Source organism: Crocodylus porosus, unplaced genomic scaffold (assembly GCF_001723895.1).
Source record: "Crocodylus porosus isolate Cpor-Errol unplaced genomic scaffold, CroPor_comp1, whole genome shotgun sequence".
Taxonomy (NCBI): domain Eukaryota; kingdom Metazoa; phylum Chordata; order Crocodylia; family Crocodylidae; genus Crocodylus; species Crocodylus porosus.
In genome coordinates this window covers 3,059,194-3,076,335 of record NW_017728937.1, presented here as the reverse complement: position 1 = coordinate 3,076,335, position 17,142 = coordinate 3,059,194, and the positions used below count along the sequence as shown (strand labels likewise).

The window sequence follows — 17,142 nt, the reverse complement described above, 5'->3', positions numbered from 1 at the left end:
TTGTTATGCCAGGGGGCACAAGGGGAAACAAGGTCTCTCCCAAACTCTTCTGGTCCCCCCTAGTGAGTTTATAGATGATCACCAGGTCCCCCCGAGTCTCCCTTGTGAAGGCTGAACAGGTTCAGGTCCTGCAGTCTCTCATTGTAGGGTCTGCCCTGTAGTCCCCGGATCATGCGGGTGGCCCTCCTCTGGACCCTCCCAATGTTGTCCACATCCCTCCTGAAGTGGGGTGCCCAGAACTGGACACAGTTCTCCAGCTGTGGCCTGACCAGTGTCATGCAGAGGGGGAGGATCAAGGAGGTGAGATGCACCTGTGGATGCACAACAAGGTCCAGTTAGCCCTGCCAACCATGACCTCGCGTTGTCAGCTCATGTTCATCTTGGAGTCAACAATGACTTTATAGCTTTTAAGTAAGCAACAAGACCACTTTGACCTACCATTGCTGCTCCGTCTGTGCACGCAGACACACACCACTCCCATGACAATCCATTTTTTATAATATGCTTATTTAAGATCTTAAAAATGTCCTCTCCTATTGTTTTTTGTATCCAATTCTTTGCAGCCATATATTTGTTCCTGTATTCCTTGCTCGTCTTCATCATCAATGTATCTTACAAATATCATCAATTGTGCATAGTTGGACGCATCTGTAGATTCATCAATCTGTAAAGTGAACATTTTTTTCTGGATAAGTTTTTCTGAAATTTGTTTAATTTTGCCTTCTGACATGTAATCGATTCCTCTTGTTGTGGTGTCATTTGAATGTGGGGTGGATTTAATTTGATCTACTTCTGTTTTGCCAAACATCATTTCAGTGATTCTGATAGCAGCAGGAATGACAAGGTTCTCAGCAATGGTATGTGGTTTCTTAATTTTTGCTACCGTGTGTGATTTCAAATGAAGCTTGTAGAGCTTGTTTAGGGAGCACAGAGTACGATTTCATAGCAGCACTTGATTTTTTTCAAACTTTCACATTTTCTTGTGAAAAATTCTAGTGATTTGTCCTTCAGATTAGGATATTTAGTATGAAAGTGCCTTTTCAGAAGGGAAGGCTTCATACAATGATTAGACAATGTCTCATTCCAAATCACACAAAGTGGTAATGAAGGTATACCTCTGTTTGTTGTAAACCCAAGAGCCACATAACTAGGATCACAGCTATGTCTTTTATGAACCTGTGAAGACTTTCACTACTGAAGCTTGTTTTTTTAGAAACATTTTCATAGATTTCATAGATTTCTAGGGTTGGCAGAGACCTGGTAGATCATCAGGTCTGAGCCCCTGCTCCAGGCAGGAAAGAGCGCCTGGGTTAGGTAACCCCAGCCAGATGCCTGCCTAACCTCCTCTTGAATATCTCCAGAGTAGGAGAAAGCACCACCTCCCATGTTCCTCTGGGTCCAACATTTGTTGCACATTTTCCTGGGAACTACCTTCGTCTAAATCTGAAGTCTTTCTTTTTACAAGAAAATGATCAATTTTAACACCCTCATAAACAGTAAAATTAAAACACTGACACAAGCCCACTTAAATTTAAACACTTAAAGTGGAAACTATAGCAGACAAGCACATGGTTAAACTCTGAGAACTGCAATCTTTCTCCCCTCTACCGATGGATGACTCTATTTCTCACAAAGGAGAGTTCTGATGCAGCAAAGCTGGCAAGCAAGTTCAGGGTTGGTGAGTGATGGAAGTATCTTATTTTAGGAAAATATACAGGTTTTATGTATGTGGGTTCGGTATATGCAAATTTTCTCTTATGTGATGACCATTTTTACACCACAGATTTATTATATGCGAGGTAAATTCACTGTTATGTGATCAGCTCTGGGGCTCTGTTTGTCCGCACTCACCCCAGCCCCTGGGCTACACCTATTGTGGAGTATGAGGGGGGAGGCCCTGGAAAACAGCAGGGTAAACGGGGATTAACAAGCAGGGAGTAGGAAACAGCCCCAGGGCCCCCTGGGTAAGGGGGGGCATTTGGGCAGACTGATTAGTAGCTGCCCTGGGGCTGATAAAACAGATACTGGAAGGAAGAGAAGAGGAAGAAAAACAGCCAGACTAAGAGAGTCCCTGCAGGGAGAGAGCTGCTAAAATGACAGCCCAGAGAGGTTTAAGAGTGCTGGAGCAGGGCAGACAGGGAAAGGCCAGGGAAGATCCCAGCCATAAAGGGACAGTGTGCCAGGCAAAAGAAGAATATCCTTTCTTTAGTTAGAATGGCCTGGTATTTATTTACTTCCTGGAGAAACAGAGGGGACTAAAAAAGGGTGAAGAAGAGACCCCCATAGGAGCGCAGGCAGGCTCAGCTACAAAGTTAGAAAGCAATGGATAATTAAAGAATACAGAGCAAGAAAGCAGAAACCCAATATGCAAATGGGACAGGGCCCATCTAGAGAGGCAGGGCACAGCAAAGTCCTGCTGATAGAGATGAGAATGTGGAAGGCAGGGGTACTGCTGAGCTCACAGACTGTGGTTCAGACTAGAGGGATAAGGGGGACTACAGAACAATACAGACCACCAAGCCCCAAGATAACACCCTTGTGAGTGGTGAGCAGCCTGCCTTCTCAAATCACCATCTCATCTGAACCAAAACTGCATGTCAGGCACTGGAATGGAGGCAGACTTTACCCAAGACAAGGTCCAGGGTGGGAAGGCAAAGCAAAGACCCTGCCGTCCTGTGATCAGGCAATTGGGTTGGTCAGGCATGACCTGCCCTAGGTGAATCCATGCTGACTGTTCCTAATTACCTTCTGCTCCTCCAAGTGCTTAGAATTGAATTCCCTAAGGATCTGCTCCATGATTTTTCCAGGGCCTGAGGTGAGGCTGTCTGGCCTGTAGTTCCTCTGATCCTTTGTTTTCCCTTTCTTAAAGATGAGCGCTATATCTGCCCTTTTCCAGTTGTCTGGGACCTCTCCTGATCGCCACAAGTTTTCAGAGGTAATGGCTAGTGGTTCTGTGGCCACCTCCCTCAGCACCCTTGTATGCATTGCATCTGGCTCCATGGACTTATATACATCCAACTTTTCTAAATACTCTCTAGCCTGTTCTTTCACCACTGAGGGTTACTCGCTTTCTCCCAAAACTGTGCTGTCTAGTGCAGTAGTCCGGGAGCTCACCCTGTCTGGCGAGACCAAAGTAAAAAAGATGGAGGGTATTTACAATGACATGATTACCCTTGATTTACACAGGCATAAAAAATTGGGTCTAAATCCATAAGGATATATAGACACATCACTGCCATTGATTTCACTGAGTCAAACACACAAATACCATTGTAGATATATAATGTAGTCTCTGTGGCCACATCCCCACAAGCAGGGGCATGTGGTTGCTACAGGGAAAAAAGCAGAGGCACAGATTTGCACTGCTGCTTTTTGCCCCAAAGTATGCCCCTGCACATGGGATTAGCATGGTGAAAAATGCTCTGGGTTGGGTAGGGGAGGCTGGCCCCAGCAGCCTTACCTGAGGGCCTGGGGGCCTCCTAGGGCTCCATCAGTGGCGATCTGGGCACACGGAGCCTGGACAGCAGCTGGAATGTGGCTCTGGCCAGACAGACTCTAGTTCTGGGCAGTACACACTGCTGCCACATGCACCGCCCCACTTTTTTCCCACATGCTTTTTTTTGATACCAGGATTTCCCAGTATCTAAATTTGACTCCAAATCACATGCATGAGTTGCATTTTGGCTCTGAAGTGCAGCAAAAGGCTCTGAGGTGCAGCAAAACACATGTGCGCACTCATGTGGACACGGCCCAAGGGTTGTTATGATTAGGTGCCATGATACACAAGTCCACCAGAAGAGCTGAGTGAGCTCTGAAGTATCTGCTCAAATGAGAGGTACAATAAGGTCAGCTGGAGACATGCACCTTCAGTTTAACCTTAGTCCCTTAGCTTTGTCCTCTTAACTGTTGAAACTTTTTCTTTTCTTAAGAAGAATGTTAATAATGTAATATTTAGCCCGATGTCGTATTAAAAATGTGTAAAGTAAGCAGCTTTGGAAGGAGGAGTATGAGCTTTTAAACAATTATTCCACACTGAAGCTTCTCAGTGAAACATGGCTGTACAGTTTCACCTCTGTGTTAATCTATTTAGTTGAAACAAAATGTTCAAATTCAGTTTTCTAATCTCATTTCTAACACTGATCCTATTATCACTTCTAAGGCAAAGCTGCCCTTGCTGTTGGCTGCCACAGGCCCTGCCTAAAGGTACTCCAATCATAGACAGCAGGATCACATGTGCTGGGGATCCTCTTCTCACCAGCCCTGTCCATTTTCCCTTGGTATTCAAATTCTTTCTTATCTTGCTGGCAAAATGCTCAGACACTTGAGCCTCCTTCCCTTTAAAACTTTGTTCCCTCCCAATATATCTTCTCCTGTATGATGATACAGAAAATAGCCTAACAAAGACCAGACCTGTAGTACCAGGATTTGCTGGCATAGCTGTTTTAATTGGGAGCATTAAAACCCACAGCTGTAGCTCATGGATCATAGGAAGGTGGGGCTGGCAGGAACCTCGCAAAGCCATCTAGGCCAGGCCCCTGTTCAAGGCAAGATCACCCTTGACTAAACCATCCCAGCCAAGTATCTCTGTAACCTACTTTTGAAAGTTTCCAAACATGGAGATTCCACAACTTCTCCAGGTAACCTGTTGCAGTGCCTGACCATCCTCATAGTCAGAAATCTCTCAGGCCATCTCAGAAATCCTCATCTCTAACCTAAATTTCTCACATTGCAGTTTAAGGCTGTTGCTCCTAGTCCTGTCACTATTGCAACAGAGAAAAGCTATACCAGCAAAGCCCCAGTAAAAACATCCTTTGCTTGCCAAAGGATGCTTTTATTGCTTTGCTTATATCAATTTGGAGATGTTTCTCTGCTGGCAGAAAAAAATTCCTTCTATAGGGATATGCTGCATCTCCACTAGGTGGCTCTACCTCCATCTTCATAGTGGTAGAGACTCTTCTAGTGTAGACAATCAAAAGCCAGGACATATGAAAGAATAGACTGGGTGAAGGGAATGGAAGATGGAATTGTTAGGTGTTCTGACCCTTCATAGGAAGTTAAGTCTGGAAAGGGAAGGATAAATTATAGGCAGCACTTCCAGGGTATGGTTGGGCATGTCTTCAACTTGAAAAGGGATGATCACAATTTACTCCTTCCGCACATGGTATGAAAGCAGAAATCAAGGAGAAACTCTGTGGACGTGAGAAGGGTGCTGAAGGAGTAGGGGTTTAGAATCTGTCAGTGGGCATGTTTCTACACATGCGCTTTAATGCACATTAAAGTTTCATTAAAAACAGTGCTATTTAAAGTGCGTTAAAATAGTTTAATGAGCATTAAACATTGCTTAAAACCATGCTCTTTAATTGATGTGCATTAAGACAGGCTAACACACATTTTCCTAGTATCTCACAACGGAGGCCTCTCCAACATGCTGTGATTCCAGTGTGTTGAAGCAGTCTGGATTAATCAAGTCTGCTGGAGCATGGCAATTACCGCGGTCTGGCAGTCTTCCACATCTCATGTATCAGCGTCCCTACACTTCAAAAGGGCTGTGGGGGGCACTTTATTTAAAGCTTGTTTGACAAGCTTAAAGCACCCCCTCCCTCGACTCCCAGAGCACACATATAAATGCCCAGCTGAGTGTGTCTACATGTGCATTAATGCGCTTTAGTTAATGTGCATTAAATCTAGTACCTCCATTGTGAGGTACTAGGAAAATGTGCATTAGCCTACCTTAATGCACATTAACTGAAGAGCATGGGGTACTTTTACACTTTAATTAAAGCATCACCCTCCGGGGCTTGCGGGGTGATGTTTCATAGTTTCATAGTTAGTAGGGTCGGAAGGGATCTGAGCAGATCATCAAGTCCAACCCCCTGCCATGGCAGGAAAGAGTGCTGGGTCAAACGACCCCAGCAAGGTGATTATCTAGCCTTGTCTTAAAGATCCTCAAGGTAGGAGCCAGCACCACTTTGCTTGGAAGTTGGTTCTAGACCCTAGCCGCCCTGACAGTGAAGTAGCGCCTCCTGATGTCTAATCTGAATTTACCCTCTGCTAGCTTGTGACCGTTATTTCTAGCTCCAAGAGCCACTGTAATTAAAGTGCAACTCCATCTTGTGTATCAGTGTCCCCACACTTAACAATGGTAGCAGGGTCCTTGATTGCAGCCCTTCAAGTACCCCCCCATCATTTTTAAGCACAGGGACGCTGATACATGAGACGGAGGAGGCTGCTGGAGCGCAGTAATTGCCATGCTCCAGAAGACTCGATTAATCAATTAATCAAGTCTGCTCTGATGGGCTGTAATTACAGCATGTTGGAGCAGTCTCCATACTTGGGTACAGGCACCTATGATTTTTAAGTGATGCTTAATGCACGTTAGCCTATTTTAATGCAGATTAACTAAATAGCACAATTTAGTGATGCTTTAATGTGCATTAAAATGCACGTGTAGATGCGCCTGCTATCTTCATACCCTGATAAGGCTCAATTTAAGAGGGGTCATTCACAAACAGTTACAATTTTACACAAACAAGCTTAAAAACTGAAGCAATTTGCTATATGAATCAGGCCTTTGTTGAAGTCTATGGCATTTCACTAAGTATAAATTTACAGTAGAATGCCAGCTCTGCTTCAGTTAACATTGAGAACCCATTACTGCATAAAAGCTGACTTTTCTAAGTGTTTTAGAATCCACATACTTAATGAGATTTGTCCTGAAACTAAGTGTGCCTCTTGGAGATAAGAAGGGTGGAGTTACTGGTTAAAATCCGGGATCAGTTGAGCAAGAAGTTCCCAGTATAAAGCCTCCTACAAAACAGATTGTCTTAAGTTTAATAGATTTCTACTTTCTCCTTTTGTTTTTCATAGACCTGGGGAACAGACTGTGACTTTGACTGTGGTCTTATGGTTTCAATGGCTAGGGACAGACATTACACATAAACCAGTCTAAGTGATCAGAAACTGGTTTAAACCTATAACAGAACAGATGTTCAGTGCACACAAACCAGTTTGAAAATGCCTGAAACCAGTTTGAGATAAACCTGGTTGAATGCAGTATCAGACTTAACTGATTTGGGTCAAATTCATCATGGGGGCGCAGAAGGGAATTGGTGAGGCTCTACTCTCCAAGGCGCCCCTAGGGGTCACAAGAAATAATGGCCACAAGCTAGCAAAGCGCAGATTTAGGCATTAAGAGGAACTTCTTCACAGTTAGAGTGGCCAAGGTCTGGAATGGGCTCCCAAGGGAGGTGGTGCTCCCCCCTACCCTAGGGGTCTTCAGGAGGAGGTTGGATGAGCACCTGGCTGGGGTCATCTGAACCTAGCAATTTCCTGTCTATGCAGGGGGTCAGACTCGATGATCTATTGAGGTCCCTTCCGACCCTAACATCTATGAATCTATGAAAAACCGGTTTATGTAATGTCTGTTCCAGACCCCTTCCTGGTTTAAGTTAAATCAGAGTCCCACAGGATACTGGCATGCTCTCTGGGCTTGGCAGGGCTCTTTGCTACACAGTAGAGCTGGCCCCTCCTCTCTGCTCCCTCACTGGAGCTCCAGCACAGACTACAGGCATTTGCCTGGCTTCCTCCTGCTCCCCCCGCTCCTCTCACTACTCCCTGCTAAGCAGTAATTCCTCCCTCCTCCCTACTTTACACAGATACCTCTCAGCATTAGCTAGCATCCCAGAAAAGCTTGAAATAATGGAGGGAGGCTTTGTTTTCTGATAGGGTGATAAACACTTGTGTTATCAACTGCCTTCTGGACTGGTCAGGATGAGGGGGGGAACCCCTCCCTTATTAGGGTGTCCTGCCTGGGTCTGGTCATGCCTCCCTCAGCTCAGCACTGTGCAAGGGAAGAGAGGGCTGCTCTAGCGCCTCCCGGCTTCTAGCCTGAGCCACTGCAGGCATGTGCCTGCATTTCTGGAATGTCTGCAGTTACAAACTGGTTCATCCTAGCCAGGTTAAAGTAATCTGCAAAGACTGAATCATAGTTTCATAGTTCATTTATACTTCCTTAGCTTGCTTGTGAGAATGCTGTGGAAGACAGTATCAAAAGCCTTGCTAAAGTTAAGGTATATCATGTCCATTGCTTTTCCTGCATCCCCACTTCCCTGCTTACCTCAGGGCTTTGTTCTTCATCACCTTGCAAACCTAGTGTAAAGTATTCACTACACCTTTGCTGAAGCAGATTTGAAAATAAGCGTATTCCCAAAAAAGCTTAGTTCTCTGCATAGGTGCAGGTGTAACTCTCCTGTGCACAATGGATTAACATGTCATGAGTGCACATTTACCAAGAGCGTCTGAGCCAGGTTGTGTTCATATGAGGTGGGAAGCTTGAGGATAGTTTCTGTAACCATTGAACCCAACCTACACTCAGCCAAGTACAGTCTGAATTCCACCTTTGGCTGAAAGCTAAGAAAGATTTGCAAGATTGTTGTTAAACCTGTCTCTGGCAGAAGGTTTTTGTCTCTGTGAAATGGAATGTGAGCACAATCATAAATTAGAAGTTGTTCAAACTACTCCCCCACCCCCAAAAAAGGGGGAACTCCCCCGCTCCCCATGTATGAGCATTTGCTAGTACAAAGGGAGCAAGAATTAGGGGGCAGAAGATTGGGTGAGGAAGTGGAATGGGCTCCCAAGGGAGGTGGTGCTCTCCCCTACCCTAGGGGTCTTCAAGAGGAGGTTGGATGAGCACCTGGCTGGGGTCATCTGAACCTAGCACTTTCCTGTCTATGCAGGGGGTCAGACTCGATGATCTATTGAGGTCCCTTCTGACCCTAACATCTATGATTCTATGAAAAACCGGTTTATGTAATGTCTGTTCCAGACCCCTTCCTGGTTTAAGTTAAATCAGGAGATAATGGAGGGGAGATAAACTCCTTCACCCTTCCTATTTAGTATATAGGTAGGAGGTGGGAGGAGGGATGGGTGACAGGGGCAGTGGAGTGAAGGCCTGAGGACCCACCAGCTTGAATTCTCTCCTTAGTATCTGCTGAAATCTTGGAGGATCCTTGTCCCTCCAGGAAGTTCTCAGCCCCTTTTTCTTACCCTGAGTATGTATGTGCCAGGGTCTCAGTGTCCCCAGCTCCTCTGCATGCGTCTGAGCCACCCTTACCACTCTGTAGGCCAAGATGGGGGGGCCATCTTATACTGGATATATACAACTAATGTATTAGGGCTACGCTCTTTCTGGATCCTCCAACCTCCATCTGGGCAGTTCTTTTTAAATATGATCCATGTCCAGGATTTTGGTCAGCTCAACTTTAAAATTTTTCCTGGTATTTCGCAGCTTGCCCTAGTAAGGAGCTGCCTGGGGCTGAGGGGAGTGGGAGGAGGGCGATGGGAAGCAAGGTGCACATAGACAGGGCCAGCATGCACCTGGCAGGGGGTGGGCAGGCAGGCAGGTAAGTCTGAGTGGGGCAGGGGTTGGAGGGCCAGAGCTGGGCACTGTTGTGTGTGTGTGTGCCAGAGTGTGTGAGGGGGGCAGGTGCCTGCTCATACTGGGAGAAGGTGTCCGGGCACTGGGGTTGCAGTAGGGTAGGGGAGGCACCTGCTTCTCCAGTGGGGGAAGGGGATGGGGCCCTTTCGGGGGCAGCAGGGGGCTGTGTGGCTGGACTGGTGGCACTGGGGCTGGTGCCCTTGTTTGAAATTGCAGGGATGGGGCAGCTGCTGCAGGGCTGGGGTGAGAAGGCAGGGGGCTGTGGGCCAGGAGTGAGGCAGCACAGAGCCCCCTTTTCCCCCAGCAGGTGCCAGGACAGCCTCTGATCAGGCAGGTGGCTGGGGCAGTGGGAGCAGGTGCCCCAAGGCCGGCACCAGCAAGGCTGAGGGGAGCAGGGGGCTTCAGGTCAGGAGTGAAGGGCACCGACGGAACTGGGGGAGTGGGAGTGAGGGGCAAAGGCAGTGCCAGGGGGCTGCGGGTCGGGAAAGAGGGGCACCAGCATGGCGTAGGGGGGCAGGGTACTGTGGGTTGGGAGTGGGGGCACTGGCAGGGCCAGCGGTCTGAGGGTCAGGAGTGAGGAGCATCAGCAGGGGCGGGGGTAGGGGCATTGTGGCTTGGGAGTGAAAGGGAATGGAATGGGGAAAGGGCAGGGCACTGACATATCACTGCCCCCTACAATCATATACCCACCCCCCTGCCACAACAGGTGTCCTCTTTTTTGGAACTGGAAATATAGTAATGTTAAATATATAATGCATGCCATTCTTCATGCAAGGCATCTGAGAGGAGGCATCTGAGCTAAGAGACTCAAAAGGGTGGCCTGTTTGGAGCTTGGAGGTGGAGGGTCTGGCAGTGAACATATGGGATCTGAGTACAGCTCAGGCTAAGGTAACAAGAAAGTGCACAACCCTTCAGTAAGCTGCAGCTTGTGATACAGCAACAGAGGGCACCAAACAAGAAGGAGCAACTTTGGATTCTTCAATGCTCACAGTTTAATGGGATAGAAACATAGAGTAGGAGAGCGAGACAGTCTGGGAAACGTTCTGATTCCCATGATAAAGTTATTAGGTACTGGGAGGTATTACTTGTACAGATTGCTATATCATGATGAACAATTCTGTGAATGTGCAGCCACCATTACTAACAAGGCTTCCAACCTTAACCCACTAAGCTGAGGACAATGGAGAGAACTTTACTTTAATGACTGTGCTCTGAGCAACAATGGATGTGCTAAAGAGGTGGCTGACAATGGATCCAGGTTCCTCTTAAACACACACACTCACACACACACACACCCTTGGTTTTGGAGCAGTGGAAATATCAAAGGTTTGACGGGTGTTTGAAAGCTGTGCACATAAAGAGGGAAACATTCCTGACACCGGAAGATTGGGAAATAACACAGGAAGGCTTCAGCTCTTTTTGCTAGCGCAAGGCACCGGGGAAGGATAAGCTACAACAAAAAACACTGTACTCAGGCTGATGTTTTCTAAACGGCCTGTATTGTGCTTTGTTTGTTAATTCATGTGCACAGCCAATTTGTGCCTCTATTGGTTATATGTATCACAGGATTACTGAAGAATTAAACTGTAAAGCAGCAGAGTTGTGGCTTTTAGTACTGAGTTCTCTGGGAGGATGTTTAAGGTAGGACAGGGCTGGATGAACCAGTAGTAGCCCCAGGAGACAGGCAGTTGTGATGCAGTTTTCTGTCCTTGGAGGTGTTATAAAGAGGATCTCCACCTTTAGAGAGTGTGCCCATGGCGCCAAGTGTGGTAGTGTTCAAACACTGGCTGAAGGTATAAAACAGAAGAGGGATTTGGCTGCCTTTAGGGGATTTGGCTAGGGCCACTTGGCCAGATCTGTGAATGAGAAACACATTAGTCTTATTTCAGACACTTGAAAGTTACTGTAACCACTCACCACTAGAACTGTCAAGATTTTGAAAGGTCGGCCCTGTTGAGGGCTGGATCTAGAGGGAGAGCAGTGACACCATCCTTTTGGCTCACAGTAATCCCTTTCAAATTGCAGAAGCAGTAGGCAGGGACTTCAAGTCCCAGAAGGAGGAAAAAAATCCACCACCTTTCCCTGCTCTTGCCACCCCTTTCCTTGCCATCTGCACCTCCCCTGCTGACCCCCCCCAAACACACACTTTCCTTCTCACCTCTGGTCCTGTTTCTGGCTAACAGAAAAGGGGGGTAAGGGAGGAGCTCCAGACCTGCTGCTGCCCTGCTCCAGCTGGGCTCATATAGCCAGGCTCGGTGGGGATGGCAGCAATGCTGGCGGATGGGTTCTTCCTTCATGTGCAGTCCCCTTTCTGGTGTTCCCCAGGTGCAGGGAGCCACTTCGCACAGCCCCAGCTGAAGCCGGGTAGGAGCATCTGGGACAGCGGCAGTGCTGATGGGCAGATCTTCCCAAGGAGTAAGTGGAAGGGGGTAAGAACAGGAGAAGCAGGGGAATGAGGGGAAGGGAAGTGCTGACAGTGGGGAACGGAGAAGATCCTTACTTGATTCAGGGATTTAAGAAGTCCCCTCCAGCTGCTCCTGTGGCTTGATCTGACTGCAGCAGTGGAGGCTGGGAGGAGAGGCGTGCAGACATGTCTTCAGTGCTGGTCACTGCTCCCAGCCTCCCCTTTTAAAATCCTGGATCCACCCATAACCCTGTCTGTGATACTTTTTTTCTTACTGGCCCTGTCAGCAACTAAACCCTCCAAAAATGTCAGAACATGTCTAGGATCTCCATTCTGTTATGAACAACAAGAAGAACAAGTATACAGAAAGGGGAAGAAGCACACAGGAGTTGTGTATCATTTGTGGGCAGAGCCCTGGACAGGGACCTGGGAATCTGGGTCATGTCCCTGGCTCTACCAGCTGACCTGCTATGTGAGCTAGGTCAAGTTATTTTTACCTCCATTTCTGTACCTGTAAATGGGGAAGAATGATGTAGAGCTGGGGTTTTCAACCGGGGGTAAGCATACCCCTGGGGGGTACTTGGGATGGCCTCAGGGGGTACTCAGCAGTGGGTGCCACTACTGCTGCTGGCACTTCCACTGCCATCGTTGGCACTTTCACCACTGCTGTGCCGCTGGCATAGTCTCCAATCACCCATGGGAGGTGCCCCCCAGTTCGTCTGGCTGCCAGGGAACTCCCGCCTTCTCGACCACCAGCCAGAGGTACACTGACCTAAAAGGGTTGAAAACCTCTGATGTAGAGCACTTTGAGACTTCCTAAGGAAAGGTCAAGGACGAGGTCTTACTGTTTATAATCTAGCCAGAACAGTGTATTAACAACACACCTATGTGATATCAGTAATGTCATTTAAAGAATTAAGGTTGCCCCTGTAAGGCCTCATGCCTTTCTGGAACATTGAGTTCAGTGGCATTCAACCCTCTGAGAGTCAGGAAATTTGAAATTAGAGTGCATAAAAATTCAACCTTAACTTTGCCCTTTTTTAGTGGTGGCGCAGCCATTGCAGGTGCTGCACATCACTCGGGGAACTGGGCATGCAACAGAACATAGCACAGACTAATGCCTTCTCTTGGCTAAGGCAAAATGTGTGTTTAGGTGAGCTGGGCTGAATAAGAGTTATCCACAGATATATTACACCCAAGCACTGAGCCTACTCCCCAGAAATAACTCACTTCTTAAAGTTCACACACCAGTTAATGCTCAACCTCATCTCTAGGCTGTATCCTAGGTTATACTTTGATTTACTCATCACTAAATCCACTGACCAATCTTATACTGGATCTCCGCCAACTGGCAATTCCCTATAGCAAAAAGACACTCCCACCCCAGACCACTATAGCCTACAGTTTAGCACTAAAATGCTTCAAACTGGATCCCTTAAGGTAAATGTAAGGCCTGAAAGTATGTATCTCAAGTATATATAGGACCATCTAAGTACTTAACAGTTTTTAACATTTTGTTATGGATTGGGATGAAGCTGATGAATTGCCCTCAGGGTAACTACCAAAGCAACTAAGCTCTTTTATGGAACCAGGTAGGTAACACTGCCTAAGAAGAAAACCCCACAGGTATGGGGGAAAGCTTGTTCAGCTAAACCACATGGCTTAAAAGTTTTTTCTGGGGATACTGGGGGCATCTATGCGTGCACTTTACTGCGGAGTTGACTAATTAGTTCCACAGTAAAGCATCAGTGTCTACACGTGTGGCACTTCTAGGTCACAGTAAACTAATTCACTCTACCACAGGTTAGTACTGCCCAACACAAGTCCTATCTTATGGTGGAGCTATTTAGTGTGCCACAACTCATGTGTAGACAGTGACCAGGGCTGACTGCGGCACAAGGGGTCTGCAGTGCGAGGGCTGCCTGCCAGCTAGCTCTGCACTGTAGCACCCTCATGCCCCAGCCAGCTCCTTTGCAGTACGTTTAGCCTGGGCAGAGCAGCTCCAGGCTGGCAGGCTGAGCTCCTGGGCCCCCTGCCAGCCAGGGCTGCGCCACCCTGGCTTAACATGCTGCAGTCCTGGGCACACATGTACATGACGTGCTCCAGAATGATAAGCTCCAGCACAAACTGCACCGGCGTTTATTCAGGCACACTGAGTTTAAGATTAGATTTAGATACAGTATGACTTGAGTATTAAAAATGGTCTTCACCAAGAAGTGCCCCACAGTTGCTGTCAGTCGGTGCACATGGAGATGCGTCTACTGACAGCAACTGTGGGGCACTTATTGGTGAATATTTGTATCTGCGAGAAACAATCTGAAAATACTACAGGAATAGGTTTGGGACAGAAACAGAAACCAAGGAGACCCAGAACAAGCACTGGGATCATTGCCCAGAGAAAAAAAACCCTTGAGAAACAGTTATCTGAGCTGAATAATGGCTGAAAGAGGCTTGAAACTGTGATGCCTACTGTGATCAGGGGAATTATGCTTTGTACATTTCTTGCAAATAAATCTGAACACCTCAATGAAAGACCAGATGGAAACAACCCACAGGGCTAATCACTCTGGTCAAAATAGGAGAACGGTATTTGTTTCCATAATGTTCCTAGAAAATAGAAATGGATTATCATTCCTGTTATACCAAGGGGGAATTGAGGCATATGGAAATTAACTCTTCCCCAAAGCCTGACAGGAAGTCTATGGCAATGGAGGGAATTAAGATGAGAAGTCCCTGGCTAATCCTCTAATTGCTGAGACATTCTTCCTCAGGCCCATGTGATAACTATATGTACCAGTGTAGCAGTTCCAGATTATTATAATGAAGCAATAGTCCTGTCTCAGTTTCCTTATAGCAGCTGGAAATGCTCCTGTGAGGAGGACACCAGTTAGCAACAGTGCTGCTCTGCTGCGCGGTGTCTCCAGCAGTACCGTCCCTTGCCACCTGGATTTACACCCCTCATCACCAGTAGAGTGGAAGTCAGAGAATCATAGAAAATTAGGGCTGAAAGAGACCTCAGGAGTCATGTAGTCCACCGCCCTGGGCAAAGCAGGATCATCCCCAACTATATTATCCCAATCATGTCCATGCACATGAATAAGAAAAGGACAAAATCAAATTGAAGAGCTTAAAGGCAGAGACCTGCCCTGTCCTGTAAGGCAGGGGTGGCCAACTTGTGGTAGGTAAGTCACAAATGGAAGGGCAGCCTCTGTGTGTGGCAGGCAGCAGATTAGGAAGGGAGCAGGGGGAACACACAGCGGTAGAAAGAGCAGGGAGCAGAAAGCTGAGCAACAAATCTGAGCCCGGGGCAGGGAGCTGAAAGCAGAGCAGCAAATCTGGCAATAAAAGGGCATCAGAATGGCACTTGGGGAGGGTTTGGGGCTTATGTTGTGGCATGCTTGCCAAAAAAGGTTGGGCCCCACTGCCCTAAGGAGTCAAAGTGAAAATAGCCATGGACCAAATGGGGGAAACAGGAGGAAAAGAAAGAAATAGAGCTAAAGAGTTAATGGCAATCCTTACAAAAAAAGCTTGGGTTGTCTGGATGAAGCACTACAGGCCAATTTAATTCCTGAAGTAACTCTTAGCATCAGTAGAGGTACAGCAGGGATCGGTGTCTTATAATGGGGATTCTGTTGTGAGTGGTGCAATTACAACGATAATCGGATTTTCTTTGTTGCTTTTTTTTTTAATAAGGTCATCCTAGGATTTATAGGTGAGAGACCATTGCTTCAGTATCATGAACAGTATTTGAGACCATTTTTAATACTCGAGTCATACTGTATCTAAATAATAAGAACTCAGCATGGTTTCTGTCAGGCTGAACTGTGCTGTTATTAAAACCTTAGGCAACCTAATAAATGGCTAAATAAAACACCAGGAAGGAAATTGTACTACCACAAATCAGGCTGATCCAAGGGTTCTTAGGAGCTTGAAGCAAACCTAATGTGTGTCCAGCCTTTCATACAGCAGGTATTATAAAATGGAGCACCTAATTAGCTGGCAGGAGTTCCCACTGTATGAGGATCTGCCATAATCGCACAGGTTGGGACATGTTAGCCAATTTGCTGTTCTTGAAATTCTGATGACTAAAGAGCTGGTGTTCCTGCCTGAACTAGCATCATGTTTAGGAACTGAGGCCTTGTCACATCTTAAGCTGTGAGCTGCACAAATGTTGGTCAGTGTTAGTGCTAGTTTGGAGCAGTCAGACACAAGTCTAGAAACCTACTCTGACTGTCCCCCACCTGCACAGCTATGAGTTGCCACTAGAGGGCTGGTGAGCCAGGATAGGCCTCTATACCTGCTCTACAGACAGGGGTGTGAGAGATCCTGGGATACTGGGGGACTTCAACTGGGGTGGGACGTCTGTGAGGAGTGCACCTAACTGGCACAGGAGCTGGGTAGTGCAGATTGCTCTGGTGTGGCACAACTTTGAACCACATAACTAGTGTTTAAAACCACTTTAAGGTGTTAATATGTAGACGATTCAGGGGTTAAGAGCTCCAGAAGCCACCCAAAATGACTACGTAACAAGGCCCTTAGAAGGAAGTAGTATGGTTTGTTTCCGAAGGCCATATGTGACATGATACTGGATCAGAATTCAAACCATCCCATAAGAGGGGATGAAGCACGTGCAGCCTTAGCTCTCACTCTTTCTGTGTTACAATGCTGTTTTGACAGAGATGGATCCAAACCAAAACCTCAGCTACAAATGTTCCAAAAGCTCAAACTTAGCAGCTTGAGTCTATTTCCTGTTTTACTTTCATCCTTCCCCACTATTTCTACCCTTTCCAAAAAAGAAAATTCACTCAAAAGCAACACTGTAGCCAAGAGTTTTTCTGTAACACAGTGTTTCATTAGGCCTGTGCAAAGCGACTAGTATTCACTTCGGATTCAGATTCAGTCTATTTGGGGGGTAGTGATTCAACCCGATGATTCGAATCACTGTCCCGATTTGATTCAGCTGCTGGTGAATCTCCTAATCAGCCAGGCCCATCCCCCAGCTCACTGGGTGCTGCTGGGCAGGGGGTGATCCCTGCTGCCCCCCACTGCCCCATGCTGCATGGGGGGGCTCTGCCATGGGCCCTTTTCCCCCCCTCACTCCCCCAGCCACCCCACAAGTGCCCCACTCAGGCCAGCTCTGGTCCTTTAAGAAAAAAAAATAATGAGAAAACCCCATGCTTACTGCTCCTGCCACTGCCCCCCTATTGCCCTGCACCACGTGGGGGACTCTGCACAAGCCCCCCTAAGCCCTGAGGCTGTTGCAGGAGTGGTGAGTCCCGGGGCTTTCCTCATTTTGTTTTTT

General features: G+C 47.0%; 1 long non-coding RNA gene across 1 annotated transcript in view; it reads right to left on the bottom strand.

Annotated features, from left to right (window-relative positions):
• LOC109318124 overlaps positions 1-12,039 on the bottom strand; it is a 19,217-nt gene extending 7,178 nt beyond the window's left edge. The window contains exon 1 of the long non-coding RNA XR_002103187.1: positions 12,027-12,039. This is a non-coding gene — a long non-coding RNA (uncharacterized LOC109318124). The remainder of the gene's footprint in view (positions 1-12,026) is intronic.
• Between the last annotated feature and the right edge of the window lie 5,103 nt (positions 12,040-17,142).